Source organism: Lactuca saligna, chromosome 8, assembly GCF_052625555.1.
Source record: "Lactuca saligna cultivar CGN05327 chromosome 8, ASM5262555v1, whole genome shotgun sequence".
Lineage (NCBI taxonomy): Eukaryota > Viridiplantae > Streptophyta > Magnoliopsida > Asterales > Asteraceae > Lactuca > Lactuca saligna.
The window spans coordinates 52,997,966-53,003,965 of record NC_136424.1 but is presented as its reverse complement, the minus strand read 5'-3'; positions in this window follow the sequence as shown (position 1 = coordinate 53,003,965).

Here is a 6,000-nt window from a genome sequence, read left to right as displayed (position 1 = left end):
TCGGGTAACTCGGTAAATCTCAAACTCGGTAATACTGGTCTAGCCTCCGCCTAATCACATGGAATAATTAATCTAATCAATACAACTCTCAAAGGCAAAATTAATCCCTCTCTAAGTTCTCTCACAAGGGTAAAGATGATTTTACCCCTCTTATGGCTCAAAGATTCAATCATTGACTAAACCCTAAAAGTCAATAAAAGTCAACCCTCCGGGTTATGCTGTGCGTACCAAATCTATACCCTGGGCGTACTCGACAACGTTACAGAAACGGGGAACGCGACCCCGTACGCTACGCGTACTGGGATTACACCCCATGTAAATCCCAGTTTCATACTCCTTTGATTTTTGGGTCTTAAACGGTTAAGGCATATACTCATACTTCAGATCTGACTTCCCTAAGGCCATTTAATCCATAAAGTCGAAACCTTTAAGCCTTTGCATGGCTGTAAAGGTCACTAATCACTCTAACACCTTTCCTCTTTCCTCATAAAGCCTAGATCTCATGCATGGCTTAATATTCATGTCTAATATTGGATTTTTATGGATCTAGAACACATATAACAATGAAAGGTGACAAATCTAGGTCCATGGAGTCCCTTTGATCATAAAGTCTTCAGCTTTGGGACTTAAACCCTAAAAATGGCCCATAAAACACAAATCCAAAATGAAGAGGAAAGTTCTGAGCTTCTTACCTTCAAGTGATTGCCTCCCCTCTGAAAAGCCCAGATCCAAAGCTTACACTCCAAGACTAGCTTCCACAAAGGTCCTCTCTTATTCTTCACAACAAAAAAAAAGGAACTTCAAGCTCAAAAACACACACACAGAGGCTTTGGATGAAGGTTGGCTCTCTCTTAGGGTTTCACTCTCTCAAATGGTGGTTGAGGATATGGCCTTAGCTTTCTTTATATAGGGCTCAAGTCACAATTAGGGTTTCCATCTGTTCCCGTTACACCCAGCGTAACCCTGGGTACGCCCAGCGTACCTAGGCGAGTCCGCATCCAAACTAAGTGCATGAGTACACGCAACATACTCTTCAATACACCTAGCGTACTCAACGACTATAATTTTCCTTTAGGGATTAACCTTGACAACTTGAAAAGGAATAAGGGTTAAATGATTATACCTAAATTTTAGGATGTTACAATTCTCCCCCACAAGAACTAGACTTCGCCCTGGAAGTCTCATGCCGCAAATAATCCTGGATGCTGCTTCTGAATCTCCGACTCCGGTTCCCAAGTCAGCTCGGACCTTCTCCGATGTTGCCACTGGACCTGAACCATGGGCACCTCCTTGTTCCTCAGAACCTTGGTCTTTCGATAATCGCGATTGGCCTCTCAGCATAATTCAGGCTCGCATCCACCTGAATGTCCTTTAGTGGCACCGTTGTCGTCTCATCGGCGATACACTTTCTTAACTGAGACACATGGAAGGTATCATGTATCTGGCTCAACTCTACAGGTAGCTCTAATCGATATGCTACCCGGCCCACCCTCGCGGTCACATTGAATGGTCCAATGTATCAGGGCCCCAACTTGCCCCTCTTCCATAATTGAATCACTCCTTTCCAAGGAGATACCTTCAGGAGTATGAAGTCTCCCACCTGAAACTCAATCTCGGATCGTCGCCTATCCGCATAACTCTTCTGCCGACTCTGAGCTGCCAACAACCTCTGTCTGACCTACTGTATCTGCTCTGTCGTCTGAAGCACTATCTCAATGTTGCCCATCACTCGTTGCCCTACCTCTCCCCAACAGATGGGAGTCCGACAACTCCTCCCATTCAACAACTCGAAGGGAGGCATACCAATGCTCGAATGGTGGATGTTGTTATAGGAAAACTCAGCCAACGGCAAGTACGTGTCCCAACTTCCTCCGAAGTCCAACACACATGCTTGGAAGCATGTCCTTGAGCATCTGAATCTTCCGCTCACTCTGTCCGTCTGTCTGTAGGTGATAAGCGGTACTGAAATGCAGCCTCGTGCCCAACTCCTCATGGAACCTCTTCCATAACTTGGAAGTGAAACGTACATCTCGATCTGACACAATCGAGATCGACACTCAATGCTGCCATACCACCTCTGTCACATACAACTCTGCCAGCCTCTTGGTGGAAGAGCTCTCACTGATAGCAAGAAAGTGAACGCTCTTCGTCAGCCAGTCGACGATCACCCAAATTGCATTGACACCCATCGCGGTCCTCGATAATTTGGTGATAAAATCCATAGAAATTTGTTCCCACTTCCATTGGGGAACCTTAAGTGGTTGCAACTTCCCATGCCGATGTTGGTGCTCGGCCTTAACCCTGCGACATGTCAAGCACCTCTCAACAAACCATGATACATCCCTCTTCATACAGGGCCACCAGTACTCTCTCTTCAGGTCCAGATACATCTTAGTGGCCTCGGGATGGATCGAGAACCTCGATCTATGCGCCTTCTCCATCAAAATGGTACATGCCCCACCTCCAAACGACACCCAAATCTGACCCTGAAAGGTCAAAAGCCCTCGGCTATCAGTAGCGAACTCAGGTATATGCCCGATCACCCGTTCTCTCATGCGGTTCTCCGGTAACACGACATCTGCCTAGGCCTCCCGAATGGTGTCCAACACCAGCGTCATGACAGTTAATCGCATACAAATGTCTCGAATTGGGGCACTCTCTGCCCCTATGGCTCATAGCATTAGCTACAACATTAGCTTTGCCCGAGTGATACAGGATCTCACAATCGTAATCCTATACCACATCTAACCATCTCCTCTGGCGCATATTCAGGTTGGGCTCATCCATCAAATACTTCAAACCCTTGTGGTCTGTGTATATAGTACACCGAACCCCATCCAAATAGTGACGCCAAATCTTGAGGGCGAACACCACTGCTCCCAGCTCCAGATCGTGGGTGGGATACCTCGTCTCATGAGACTTTAGCTGCCTCGATGCATATGCTATCACGTGCCCTCTCTGCATAAGCACCACACCCAACCCTGATATCGATGCATTACAATATACCACAAAATCTTCCATCCCCTCCGGAAGGGCTAACACCAGGGTTTCACATAATCTCTAGAGAAGTGTCTTGAATGAGGCCTGCTGCTCAGGACCCCAACTAAAAGCCACACCCTTCCGGGTCAACCTGGTGAGAGGAACAACAATTTTGGAGAAATCCATGATAAACCTTCGGTAATAGCCGGCCAACCCCAGAAAAATCCTGATCTCGGTGGGGGATCTCGGCACGTCTCATCACATCACATCCTCAATCTTGGCCGGGTCGACCAATATCCCATTCTGGTTGACTAGATGTCCTAAGAACTCAACCTCTCATAACTAGAAATTACATGTGGAGAATTTGGCGTACAGTCTCTCCGATCTCCGAACTCCGAGGATCTCCCTCAAATTCTCCCCATGCTGCTCTCTGGATCTCGAATACATCAATATATCATCAATAAACCCGATCACCGAGCGATCCAACAAATCGGCATGTACACCCTGTTCATGAGATCCATGAATGCTGCCGGTGCATTGGTGAGCCCAAAAGGCATCACCATGAACTTGTAATGCCCATAACAAGTCCTGAATGCCGTCTTCTGGATATCCTCATCACGCACTCTCATCTGATGATATCGAGACCTCAAATCAATCTTGGAGAACCAAGATGCTCCCTACAACTGATCAAACAGATCATCGATCCTCGGTAAGTGGTAACGGTTCTTGACCGTTAACTTATTCAACTCCCGGTAATCAATGTACATTCGGTGTGAGCCATCCTTTTTCTTGAAAAAAAGGATCGGATCTCCCCACGACGAGCTACTCGGCCGAATAAACCCCTTCCCCAGTAGCTCCTGAATCTGCGAGGACAACTCCTGCATCTCTGGCGGCACAAGGCGATAGGGTGCCTTGGCTATCAGCGCCGCACCTGACATTAGGTCAATCCAAAACTTCACTTGCCTCTCAGGAGGCACACCCGTCAGCTCCTTAGGAAAAACATCTGCAAACTCACACACTATCGGCACCTCTGACACAGAACTCGGTCTATCACCACCAACCCGTGTATCCATGACATACGCCAAGAAACCCATACAACCCTGCTGTAAACTCTGCCTCACTCGAGCGGCAGAGCAGAAAGTAGATCCGGTCCTAGCACTCTCTCTGTACACTGTGAGCACTCCCCCACTAGGGTCTCGTATAGTTACCAGCTGTCGCTCGCAGTCAATAATCGCTCCAAATCTGCTCAACCAGTCCATGCCCACGATGACACAAACATCCCCCATCGCAATCGGGAATTCAACACCGAAGATCTCGAGTACACATCCCCGAATCACCTCAGTAGCATAAACCACTCACTCGTCAGCTATGGAAACCCGTAGAGGTCAACTCAACGCCTCTCGACAGATATTGATGTGCTGACTAAATGCTAATGACACAAATGATTGACTCGCACCCGAGTCAAATAACACCAAGGCAGGTACATAACTCACAACAAACGTACTTACGCATACCATAATATAAGCACAATATCTCAAACTCTAAATAAATAGAAGAAAGAATACATACCAACCATGACGTCGGGCGCTGCGCGGACCTCCTCCGCTATCAACTGGAAGGCTCTCACGCAAGCCTTCGGTATCTCGGCCTTCCCTAGCCAAATCTCGGTAGCTCATAAGGTAGAAGGGTCAGATCCCTGTGGTGCTCCCTTTGCCGACCCCCAAAACTGTGGACACTCGGCCTTCCGATGCCTGGTCTGGTTGCAGTGGAAGCACACTGCAAATCCCTTGGGGGCAATCCTTAGCCATAAGCACCTCCTTGCCACATTTGTATGAAGACCCTGCTCGACAAATCCTATCATGGCTCTTGCCGCACTTACCACAAGTGCGGCCCTTCTGTTTCCTTGATCTCGAATCGGCGGGCTTTGCCCGTTTGGCTACCGGCTGGGACTGTGCCGGTCGCCGATCCCTTCCCTAAGACTCCGCCTCCTTCCTGGCCTACATCTCGAGCTCAATCTCCCTCTTCCGAGCATTTTCCTGAAGCTCGACAAATTTTCGGTATGTCGAGTTCGCCATGAACTCGCGAATGTCTCTCCTTAGAATACTCAGGTATCGACTCATGTGTGCTTGCTCAGTAGACACATGCTCAGGGCAAAACATCAACCTCTCGTGAAACATCTTGGTGATCGCAGTCACTGACTCAGTTCCCTGCTTGAGGGACAAGAACTCCTGGGCTAGACGTTCCCTCTCTACAGGGGGAACATACTCATCTCGAAACATCACAATGAACCTCTCCAAGGTCACCAGGGTAAGCTCTGCAATAGAGAAGTGTGCTGTCACGAACTTCCACCAGTCATTCACTCCTAAGCGAAGCTAGTTCAGCACGAACCGTACCCTCAGATGCTCCGGACATGAACACGTGTAGAAGCACCCCTCAATGTCATAAATCCACCTCATCGCGGCTATCAGATCCTGCATCCCATCAAACTCTGGTGGCTTCGTGTTGCTAAACTCTTGGTACAGCAACGAGTCACCTCCATGTGGCCGCATCAATAGCAGCATCAGTAAGAGCAGCGTACCGATCATCAAAAGTCTTGATCAACATGGTCTTGATAGACCCAAACATCTACGGTATCTCAACTCATATGGTTGCAGCCACCTCCTCATGAATCATCCTGCGGATTTCCTCATCGCTGACACCGTTGCTCTCTGGAGTATGGTACGTACTCACCATGATGTCTTTGAATTACAACATAAAATATATCAGAGACTCGCTCGAGTGTACTCACACTTGATAACTCAACCCTACACTACAAGAAAAAAGGCCTTTTACGACGCGCAAAATACGACGCTCATTGATCTATGTTACACAAAGGAGAGTGACATTAGAAAAATGTCATCTCTTCAAAAAATTTAAGGATAGAAGACACGCATTATTGCGCGCCCTTAAATTAGTGTCTAAAAAAAACACGGAGGGCACCTATAATAAAATGCGCGTCGTCTAAGGGTGTCGCTTTATAAT